The sequence below is a fragment of the Muntiacus reevesi genome, chromosome 20, assembly GCF_963930625.1.
Source record: "Muntiacus reevesi chromosome 20, mMunRee1.1, whole genome shotgun sequence".
NCBI classification, from domain to species: Eukaryota; Metazoa; Chordata; class Mammalia; order Artiodactyla; family Cervidae; genus Muntiacus; species Muntiacus reevesi.
The window spans coordinates 32,277,864-32,289,390 of NC_089268.1; the positions used below are offsets into that span (position 1 = coordinate 32,277,864).

General features: G+C 42.6%; 4 non-coding genes across 4 annotated transcripts; 1 reads left to right on the forward strand and 3 right to left on the reverse strand.

Annotated features, from left to right (window-relative positions):
• Window positions 1-26: 26 nt before the first annotated feature.
• TRNAV-CAC (transfer RNA valine (anticodon CAC)) lies at window positions 27-99 on the reverse strand. Its single transcript has one exon. It is a non-coding gene; the product is annotated as a tRNA-Val (tRNA).
• Window positions 100-1,022: 923 nt separating this feature from the next.
• TRNAR-ACG (transfer RNA arginine (anticodon ACG)) lies at window positions 1,023-1,095 on the reverse strand. Its single transcript has one exon. It is a non-coding gene; the product is annotated as a tRNA-Arg (tRNA).
• Window positions 1,096-4,595: 3,500 nt separating this feature from the next.
• Window positions 4,596-4,669, forward strand: TRNAT-AGU (transfer RNA threonine (anticodon AGU)). Its single transcript has one exon. It is a non-coding gene; the product is annotated as a tRNA-Thr (tRNA).
• Window positions 4,670-9,194: 4,525 nt separating this feature from the next.
• Window positions 9,195-9,277, reverse strand: TRNAL-CAG (transfer RNA leucine (anticodon CAG)). Its single transcript has one exon. It is a non-coding gene; the product is annotated as a tRNA-Leu (tRNA).
• Between the last annotated feature and the right edge of the window lie 2,250 nt (window positions 9,278-11,527).

Sequence of the window (11,527 nt, forward strand, 5' to 3'; positions counted from 1 at the left end):
CCCAGGTCCCTAAAGAAAAAAAAAGTTGTTTCCGCCCGGTTTCGAACCGGGGACCTTTCGCGTGTGAGGCGAACGTGATAACCACTACACTACGGAAACGCCACAGGAGCCAGCTTCCCCAGTAGATACTTTCTGCTAAAAACAGACTCCTCCCATTTCCTCCCCCCCTTCCGATTTCTCATTTTTATCTTTGCAATTGTGCATTGTTAATATGCGAGTGGTTCTTCTACTACTCTCCCAAATAAGAGAGGCCAATTAGATGCGCAAACCAAGCCCCTGCAGCATACAGATCTTAAGCCAAATTCTTAATATATTCTTATTCTGGAAATGACCGGATGAGGGAGAAAAAGAGACTTCAACCCCTTCACTCTTACTATTTTTCCTCCCCTCACCCCGACTCATTATTACTTTTCAATCTGAACTTGTGGATTTTAATTTCTTTCTGTTGCCTTACTGCTGGTGCTGCTGCTAAATCGCTTCAGTCGTGTCCGACTCTGTGCGACCCCATAGACGGCAGCCCACTAAGCTCCTCTGTTCCTGGGATTCTCCAGGCATGAACACTGGAGTGGGTTGCCATTTCCTTCTCCAATGCATGAAAGTGAAAAGTGACAGTGAAGTCGCTCAGTCGTGCCCGACTCTCAGCGACCCCATGGACTGCAGCCTACCAGGCTCCTCCGTCCATGGGATTTTCCAGGCAAGAGTACTGGAGTGGGGTGCCATTGCCTTTTCCCTTGCGTTACTAGGTTACCTCAAACCCATCTGTCAGTCAAAATGGCCTGGCGGGGCTGGGCGGGTCATCCAGCCCAGGCACAGTTCTCCGTCCGGCTTTGGTTAGCGCCACCGCATGGTCGGCCGCGGAATTTGCTCTGCAAAGGAGTTCTGACCCCAGTTGTGGTCAAAAGCGGGTCCTTCCCGCTCCTGAGACTTACATGCAGTGGAAGTTGCAACTTCACCTTGCAGTGGATTTTCTAACTCCACCCAGTTTCTCAGTGGTAAATAAGTAAAAGTGAGGATGCGCACTACGAGCCAGCCAGGAGTCGAACCTGGAATCTTCTGATCCGTAGTCAGACGCGTTATCCATTGCGCCACTGGCCCCCGCACGTGGGTCGCTGGGAGGCGGACCTACCTTCATCAGAAACTAGGCGGCGGCACATCTCCACTTTTTGGAGTCTGCTCCTGGGCCCGAAAGCCACGTTTTCTTGGCTAGTTTAGACTGCAGAGCGTAAACTGGCGGCCACTTCGTCTGCACGCGTCCCAGCGTCTGTGCTCATTTCTCAGTACGTCTATACCGACCCCTGCACCCTCTCTGTCCCCAGATCACCTCTCCCTTCATTCATTCATTCATTCAACCAATATTACCATTCAAGGCACTGGAAATACGACCGAAGAAAACAAGTTGTGATCCTTGACTGCAAGAAGATTGCATGGACGTAGCTAAGACGGTATTAAAACACCCAATAAATGAAATAACCGTGATAAGCACTTAGAGGTAAAAAAGATAAACGGGAAAGAGAATTAAAAAGTCCATCAAGGAAAGGGATGAATGATAAATAATGGTATCTAGGAAAAGAGCCATCTTGGAACTGTGGAAATCTCCAGGGCAAAATCCTGGAGGTGGGAGCTTGCTTGGGACATTTCAGCAATGTCGAAGAGGCCAGTGCTGGGCGGAGAGGGGTAGGAGACCTCGGATAGATAACCTCGGGCCTTGTACGTCCTTATCTAGACTTTGGCTGTTACTCCCTAAGAAACGGGAAGCCTTTGTGATGCCAAAATCTTGGCTCTCTGTCCACCCATGCTGAACAGAAATATGGAAGCAGTCATGGAGGAGAGGGAAAGAGTGGCTTCATTTCTTTGCCAGGCAAAGGGGGAACACAGTAGGCTAGGGCCTCAAGAACTGTGCCCCACCCCGCCCCTTCCCTGGTGAGTAGGGAGAAGTTATACAGTCAGGCAGAGGTATATGATAAGGATCAAGGCAGTAACAGTCTAGCATTCTTCTTCTGCCAAGTTTCAAAGGGGTGGGGTTGCCGACAAGATTAGGGTGTGTGCCAGTCTCGGGTGATCAGGTTTCCTAATTCTGATGATTCTCTCTAGTCCCTTTAATCTTGCTTCGGGTGGTCTCCGGGCTGCCCCTCCTTTGATTAACACTGTTAAAATCTGCTCTTTGGAACTCAGAGAGGGTCATGGAGGCTGGAGTCTTACCTTCAAGAAATGGAGGACAAAAAGGCCTCCCTCCATGCCTAGGATCCCTCTGCTCCACATAATATCTGCAAAGACCTCCCTTCGTTTTGAAGCTTTTTTTTTTTTTTCCCCTTTCCTTTTTTGGCTTCCTCAGATTTCTCTGGTGTTCTGACATGAACTGAAGCTTGCTTTCATTTTGTTTTTAGAGATCTTCTACTAGGTCTTTTCCGAGGGTTCCAGTTTCCAGTCTTTTCTTCAGGGTTTGTCCCAGCTAGAAAAAGAGAAACAGACAGTCCAGAAAAAACATAACCAGAAGGAAAATATACATTTATTTCTAGAAATTGGTTTATGTGATTGTGGTGACTGACAAGTCTGAAATCTGTATTGCTGAATGGCAGTCTAGAAAAATCTCAGCCAGCAGCTGATGCTATAGTCTTGAGACAGAGTTTCTTCTTCCTTAGGAAAATCTCCATTTTGCTCTTAAGTCTTTCAACTTGTTAGATAAGGGCCATGCACATTACTGAGGATAATCTCTTTTATTTATTATAGTCAACTAATTGTAGATGTTAACCACATGTATAAAATACCTTCACAGCAACATGTACAGTACAGTTCATTCGTTCAGTCGTGTCCAACTCTTTGCAATCCCATGGATTGCAGCATGCCAGGCTTTCCTTCCCAACTCTCACACCCATACATGATGTATTAATGTTTAATTAAATAACTGCAACATGTACATTAGTGTTTAATTGAATAACTGGGCTCTGTAGACTAGCCAAGTTGACATGTAAAATCAATCATCCCTGTGGTGGAGTCTCCTCCTCCCTGGGTCACAGTGCAATATTCTTCCAGTTCTCTCCCAAGTATTTGGGAAATAGTAGCACTGCCAACTATTTCCACTCTCAGGAGTCTATGACATAGAGATCTACACCTTCCCCAGTTGCAGTTGTGTGGAACAGAGCCAATGTCAGGGGCCTGTCCATGGTCTTTGCAGATCAAATCCAGATTTCTGAAAATGAGTGCTCTTATTCTCACTTTTTCTCCCAAGATTTGTCTCTGGCTTGTTAAAAAACTCCTTTGACTTCTCAGAATTTCTGTGTAAATTTTGAACACCTGCCAGTCAAAGGAAAAACCCAAACCAAATATTACTGGCTCTATGTCTTTCTAAATGTCCACTCCAGCTTGAACAAAGTCATGTTAGGTGTGACTGTGCTGTTTATGATTATCTTGGCTCCAAGCACATTAATATAATGATGGTTAATCTTATATTATTAAAGAAATTGGTGCTTATTTATTTCATGGAGTCAATCAGACTGTGCATCAAGTTCATAGACTCAATCATTTTATGAAAAAGAAATCTAGCAGAGTCAGGGCTTTTTAACCTCTCCCTCACATCATGTTTGCAGTCAGAGATTAATGCCAATGGCTGGTTTAGAGTGAGACAGAGATATCCTTCAATATTAATACAGTTTTAAAATACCAACATGTTAATTTCAGCGTTTTCAGAATGGTCACGGATTTCAAGCAAGCAGCCGATTATAATTACAGGTTTCATTTGGGAAGTTACTTTCACAGCTATGGCAACAATTTATAAAACTCTTGCCAGTTCCATTAAAGTCCTTTGTCTAAGGACCTATCTATTTCACAGAATAGAATGAATTTGGAACAGTTACAAATACACAAGCACCTATGAAAATATAGTACTTCTTGTGGGTGCTCTCAATTTAACAGTTTTATCAAGTAGATCCTTTGGATAAGTTATCGAACAAGAAATCTTCTCTTCCTCTAGCTGCAGAGGAGAGGAGATTGTTCCTTTACCTCTTTCCAAGACTAGGTTTTAATAATGAAATCTTGAATTTTTTAAAGATACGACTTAGTCAAGTAAGAAGCAGGCAGGTGGGAGCCAATTTTACGGAAAGAAATGGGGTAAGGAAGAACTCAAATTTTAACTAAAATCCATGAAAAAGAACACAGGGCGTTCTTTCTGCAGGGACCAGTTCCTGGTGCAGAAAGTGTTCTGGTGCAAATGTGTTACACGACTCGGAGGGGTGTTCTCGTGTAAATGTGGCTAATTTCCTTTCCTCCAGGGGCCCCAGGTCATACTTCACCCAAGGAAGCCTTAGCTGCTGAACTCTTGCCCTTCCTGGCAATTTCCGGAGACTCCTGTGGCGCCGCCCGGGGCTTCAGGCTCGCTCCCGAGATTCCCTCACCTCACTACTGCACGGAGGGTCTCAGTTTTCCTATGGCCGCGCGGTTTTTTAGGTCTTTGGGGGCAGAAGCAGCGGTTCATCTTTAGGATTTGGGAGATCTTCTGGGGAGCTCACCCGAACGTCAATACGAGGAAATACATGCATAGGGGGGGAAAAAAGCTAAGATCATTCCTTTTCTATGTTGATTTGGAAGCTGGCAAGCGTGTTGGCTCCGTGGCTTAGCTGGTTAAAGCGCCTGTCTAGTAAACAGGAGATCCTGGGTTCGAATCCCAGCGGGGCCTTTTGTGGTTTTCCTGCCCCCAAAAAAGGATACAGAGAGATCGCAAAGTCAATCAACTTTAAGGTGTACATTTTCCCTATGGTGTTTTACGAAAGTGCTTTATGTGGCTCTAAGAATGGAGACTGTTTTACTGTTTACAAAAAAAGAAAAAGAAGATACCAAGATAAATTTGTTTTTCTTTCAGAAGAATTTCTACCTTTCTTACATTTTCATGTAATATTTTTTTCAGCAAGTACCAAAGGAGCTAGGGAAAGCAGAAGGCAAAGGAACCAGATTTAAACTACAAGCCGCATAATAATCTCTAGTCATTCTATTCTTTTCCCTGGTGAAAGCCTAAATGGATGCACTTTCATAATCTACAGGCAATATTTTTAATCAAGATCAACCTCTGGAATGATCGATAAATGTGTTGCTGAGAAGGCTTGTTGTTGTTCAGTCAGTAAGTCATGTCTGACTCGACTCGAGTCCATGGGCTGTAGCCCACCAGGCTTTTTTGTCATTCACTATGTCAAATGTGCTCAAATTCATGTCCATTGGGTTGGGGATGCTATGTAACCATCTCATCCTCTGCTGCCCCCTCCATTTGCCTTCAATCTTTCCCAGCATCAGTTGGCTCTTGGCATCAGGTGGCCAAAGTATTGGAGCTACAGCTTCAGCAGCAGTACTTACAATGAATATTCATGGTTGATTTCCTTTTGGACTGACTGGTTTGATCTCTTTGCTGTCCAAGGGACTCTCAAGAGTCTTCTCCAGCACCACCACTCGAAAGAATCAATTCTTTTGTGTTCAGCCTTCTTCATGGTCCATCTCTCAAATCTGTACTTGATTACTGGAAAAAATATAGGTTTCACCATATAAACCATTGTCAGTGAAGTGATGTCTCTGCTTTTTAATACACTATCTAGGTTTGTCATAGCTTTCCTTCCAAGAAGCAAGTGTCTTTTAATTTCATGACTGCAGTCACCATCTGCAGTGATTTTGGAGACCAAGAAAAGAAAATCTGTCACTGCTTCCACTTTCCCCCCTTCTATTTGCCATGAAGTGATGAGACCAGATGCCATGATCTTATTTTTCTTAAACCTTAGAGAATGCTGCAGCATCTCAATTCATACCAACCACTGAAATCCAACCATATAACATGAGTTGTAAATGACTATTTTAAAAGGTGGTCTTGTGCTCAGAGTTTTTTTGGAAAGGAAAATCAAAGAGGAAAATACTTGTCACAGTGATTTCAGAAAGAAGTTATCAGGAGAAGCATCCTTTTGATTGTATACCCACAGGGTGGATATCCCACTAGAACAGACTGACCTGAAGCTGTTAGCATCCAGGCTGACTTGAAGAAACAGTCCAGGAGGGTCTAGGGTGCCTTCTTCCAAACTCTATAAGAGAGAGCAAGGAAATATGAGAAGTGGAAAAGAAGTCTAGAGTCTTGCTCATAATTTGGACCCTTTATATAGAAACTCAAGATCAGGGAAACGAAGTTCATTGTAACTGTTACCCACTTGCTCATCTCCCAAGACCAACCCTTCTACCACCTGGCCCAGAAAGTCTCACCAACCTGACTTCAGAGCACATGATTTTGTGTAGATGGTCAACAGTTGAAATATGATCTTCTGTGCTATCTGCAGAAACAAAATGTCCCAACACTTTGAAGAATAGTTCAGAAAACAATTCCACTTTTCTGGAGACTTCCTCCACTCACTCTGCAGCTTAATTCCCCACTTTTCCTTATAGACATCGCAGAGCGTCAATGAAAATCCAATAAATAATCAACTTAAGAAGAAAAAAAAAGGGAATTTTATTTGAGCTAAACCGAGGATTATAACCAGGAGACAGATCCTCAGAAAACTCTGACAACTGTTCTACTTGTTAAAAGTTGAACGAACAGTCATATGCATTCTTGAGACAAAGGATAGTACATCAACATGACATTCTGATATTTTATGTGAAGTTCACCAAGATTATACCTAGTCCATAGAAGCACATACAAAGCAAGCATACAGTTACCATACTCGCTACAAAACTGGTAAAGAAGGCTATTCTTTTAAGAAAAGGAAAGAAGGAAAAAATAATCTTTATGGTGGAGCAGTCACTTCCATCTTTGAGGTGCTCTGGTTAATGTGCACACTGCACATTAAGGAGGGAGGAGGGCCAAACAAACACACAAAGAGAATTTTATGTTTAATTTTTTCTGCCCTACTTTAATATACAAATTTTATTTCATCAAGAGACAGACCCTCTTTTTCATATTCTTCTGTATTCTGCACAACAAAGCCTTTTTCCCAGGCCCAGATTACAGACCTCAAATGGTAAGGCCAGCTGGGTCATGGTAGAGATGTCAGCACTAGATCACTCCTTAATTCTGTTACCATATCTGCCTTAACTTTCACCCTTCTGCTCCATCAACCTCCAGGAATAACTTTATGAGGATGCTTCCAGCCAAGTGGCCCTCAATAGATTGCCTGATATGTACCATTGAGATAGTGTTACTGGCTACAGAAGCTATGGAATATTCCAGGTGAAGAATTTAGCCATCTCTTCTAAAGTCTAAAAATCTTCCTAACTCTCCATGTATCCATCGTGAAAGCAATTTACGTATACAAGTGGAAATGGTTTACAATTAAATACTTGTTTATCTACCCAGTGCTTATCATGTGGCAGGCACCATGCTAATCTCACTTCGGTCATGAGTTCTGTCCTAAGGAGGTTGATGGAAGGGTGAATCAAACAGTTCAATAGCAATTACAGTGTAGTGAGATATAACCCCATTGAAGTGGAGGGTACAGTAGACCACACTTTGATACTCAGCTCAGACTGAGTGGAGATAGGAGGTGGGGAAAGACTTCCTGGAAGGAGGGATAGCCAGACTGAGCACGGAGGAGATGTAGGCGAGATCCAGACAAGAAAGTGGGCTGGAGATGAAAGGTTGTTGTTGAGCCGTGAAAGATGTGGGGATTCTTGGCCTCCAGAGGAGAGGAATTCAATCCGGGACCAATGATGAGGCTTGATTGCTCAGAGCTTCTGTGTAATAAAGTTTTATTAAAGTACAAAAGAGATAGAGAAAGCTTCTCACATAGACATCAGAAGGGGGCAGAAAGAGTGCCCCTCTGCTAGTCTATAGCCGCATGTTTTATGTCTGTTAGGAAGCTATTGATCAAATAAGAGAGACACCTCAGGGCTGAGTTTCATCGGGGCCCCTCTCCCACAATATGCATTTTTGAGATAGGATGGCACGAGGTGTGTCCTCCCCCAGCCATAAAACTATTGATATGAATACTGGTTTGTTGAGCTATTATCAGCCCAAGGTTTGAGAAAAGAAAAAAAAGTTAGTCTTAGGTGGAACCATTTTAAAGAAAGGCAAATTCCATAGCAAATGCATAGTTGCATTAACATAGCTTAAGAAAAACATTTCCATAAGAAAAACGCTTTGGTTAACTCAAGGTTTGAGAAAAGTTAAGTTCAGGTGGAACCAGTGTCTTCGTGGCAATGCAGAATTTTAAGAGAAAAAAAATCTGACACTTGCAGGCCATTTCCTCCTTTTGGAGACCCCTGGCCTTCCTGCCTGTTACCTTATCCTAGAGAGAAGTAGAAGAGGTGCTCCAGGCAAAGGGGACAGTGTGTGGTGAGGAAGAGGATGCTCAGTTTGGGTAAGTGGAAGCAGTAAGAGAATAGAGTGTACAGATCTTGAAATTCTTCTTTGTCTGGAGATGACCATAGGCATCCTCAGTATTTATGGCATCATGAAAACTACAGGTGGACTTGATTTGACAGCTGATACAGCTCAGATATTTCATACTTTCTTTTTAAAAGATCATACGTTACCAAAGCAGTATGGGTGGAACTTGAATTTAAAAGTTATGAATTGAGTGGGGCCTCTAGCTGGGCTGCTGAGGTTCTCTATGGGGTCGGATCCTTCCGACCCAAGGATCAAACCCTGGTCTCCCACAGTAATTGAAAGTAATTGTTCTAGATATGATCTAGGTGTATGCACAACACAGGCTAAAAAACTGTGGCCGAAAGGGACAAAGTAAAAATAGAATGAGATATATGACACAGCGGCATTTATGTAAATTAAAAATGTATCTAGTGAAACCAAAAATGTGTTCTACAAAAACACACAGCAAGAAAGAAAAGGATGATCTTTCCAATGATTTCTTAAGGGGGAGTGGGAGATGAGAATTAAAAAATTGAAGAAAGGCAATTAAAAAGGAATCTATAAATAAATAAAACAAAAGAATGGCCCTGTAGACATCAGTGAAAGGAGTAACTTTTATTCAACTCCTTGAATGTAAAGGAGAGAGGGACAGACAGCTAGAGACAGGGAAAGGAGATTAAATCTTAACTTGTGTTCTGGGTACAAAGTGCTTTCATTTTAGAACTTGACTAATTTCTTTAATATTTAAAATTGTTTTTTATTTTGGATAATTTATTTAGGAAAACAGGAAAAACAGATTATTCCACAGCGGAAACGTGGGGGAAGGCTGGTGATACACACAACCGTTTGACCGATTCAAAAATGTAGGCAATGTCAGGAGTGGGATTCGAACCCACGCCTCCAGGGGAGACTGCGACCTGAACGCAGCGCCTTAGACCGCTCGGCCATCCTGACTTGCTGTGCTTTACGGCCCCTCAAATTTCATTTCAATGTCTACACGAACGATAGTTTCTTTTTTTTTTTTTTTCCTTTTCCTGAGTATGCGGAAATTTTTCATTTAAAAAAGTCGACCACCAGTTTACGTACGGCCCCGGACGCCGACCCCGAGTGGAAACACGGAGTCAAGCGCCGGGTTGCGGGGGCCGCCGGATTAGTGTCTTCTGAATGAACGCGGATTCGATTCCAGGCTGCAGCCGGCGGGGCGGCGCTGGGCTGGGTACCCAAGAGTAAGGGAAATTTCTCTCCACTCTCGACAGAATTCTTGTTTATATAATGGCACCCATATTACTGAAATTGCCTTACTTAAACTGACCTTCTCCTGGGAAGGCTTACGCTATTGAGTTTGGTGCTTGCTGGGGCCCAGCCCTCGGGTGCTCATTAACTCCTCCCTCCTTTCCTTTCTGTCCGCTAGACCCTCGAGACCCACGTAAGGGGGTCCCAGTGTCTTGCTTCTTGATCTGAATTTTCTAGCTGTACCCTGAGGATTTGTGGACTTTTCTGAATGGATGTTATGCTGCTCTCAAAAAGGAGGCATCAAACTAAAACCAGTTCTGCCTTTCTTTTTCTACAAGTTTGTCACTCTATCTTCCCTTAATTCGTAAGGTTTTCGTACATCTGTGTTTATGTCCAGCAAAGCTTGAACCTCCAAGACTTTCCAACTAGTTTGAAACACTCCTCAAAAAGTATTTAGTTTAAGTCTTTTGAACTAAACAATACAGATTCTTTTCATTTTTTAAAGGAGAGGATGAACCCAAATATTGGTATCGGTTATATTTGAGTGAGATTTGGGATCATTTTTACTTTTTAAAATTAACTTTCACATGTATTCAAGGAAAAAGACTGTTTCCATTTTAAATTTTAAAGTGGCATTTTAAATTTTAGAGTGGCAAGAGTAAAGTCACGTATAGTTGAGAGTCGACTCGGACTTTTCCAGAGGGCAATTTGAGGAGACCTGAATGTTGTTTGGAGACAGAAGGAGCAGATGAATAGGGATATGCAGAGAGATGGCACGGAAGAGCTGTTGTTGATTAGTGATGATAGGAGTTGCACAGTTATTTTTCTCTTAATGTGAATATCTGAATCTCTTTTAAAGAGAGGCAGACCCTTTCAAACATGTGATGACCAGAGTTGGCTTTTGGTGTGTGAAATGAAGTCCTGTTACTATTATTGCAGGATCATTTGCATTTTTAATGCTGGTCTTTAGCTGTGGGGTGAAAGGTTTTAGTTTCTGGTTTAAAAAGAAAGTCAGGTCTTGAAAATACTACAGTTTATTATTTGCAGTGGTGGAAGAGGCCTTTCTGGACCTTCTGAAACCACAGCATCACTGATTCTGCTTCAGGTCATTAAGACAGTCTTTGACAAAGCATCAGCAAGGCCACCTTTCTTCTCTTTCGGAAGATTTGAAAATAAAGCCAGAGCTACCAAGACTGTTAATTTCCTCCTCCAGGCACTGGTATCGGTGCCAGATGGAAAGGGAGCTGCAAAGCTTATCACATAAGTTCAGAATCTACTGTCAGCTCAGTACTGTGTTTGGTAACCATTTTCCTTGAAGACCATGAGGAAACAGGAAGGTGAGGGCAGTTGCAGAGCTAATTGAAACCTCTGACTATTTCTCTTTCTACTCTCAGAGAGGGGTTCCTTTGGCAGCCCCATTTATTTAGGGTGAGATTTTATATATACATTTCAGGATACGCATTGTACATTAAACTGGCAAAACAACTACTTAAGATTCTCATGTATTTTTTTAAAGAAGTTTGGACTTTTAAAAAAATCTTTTACTTTCTAAAAGTACAATTTAAGCATAAATGAATACTTTGAAAGCAGAGGTAAATGGTGGTCTTCTCTCAGGAGTCCAATGTAGGGTAGGGTGAATACAGTTTGAGGAAGGGACAAAGAAAGGAGGATCATCCAAGTTTGTTTGTTTTTCCAGTTATGAGGCATCACCAAATATTTCCTCCAGAGGCTAAGGGTGGGTAGCCGCTGGCACTGTGGCCTTTTTGTAAGTAGCTGGCCCTTCCTGGGATAGGAGGCCCCGTGCTGCCTGCCCTAGTGAGCCTACTGCCATCAGGTGTGGGGATGGGTCTTAGATAAACAGAACCACAGTGCTTTGACCCACTGCATTTCCACACAGGTTTCTTCTCTCTGTTTTGTGTCAGTTCCATTTGTTGGATAAAGAAAGGGAGGTGCAGAAGCTGTTTTCAACAA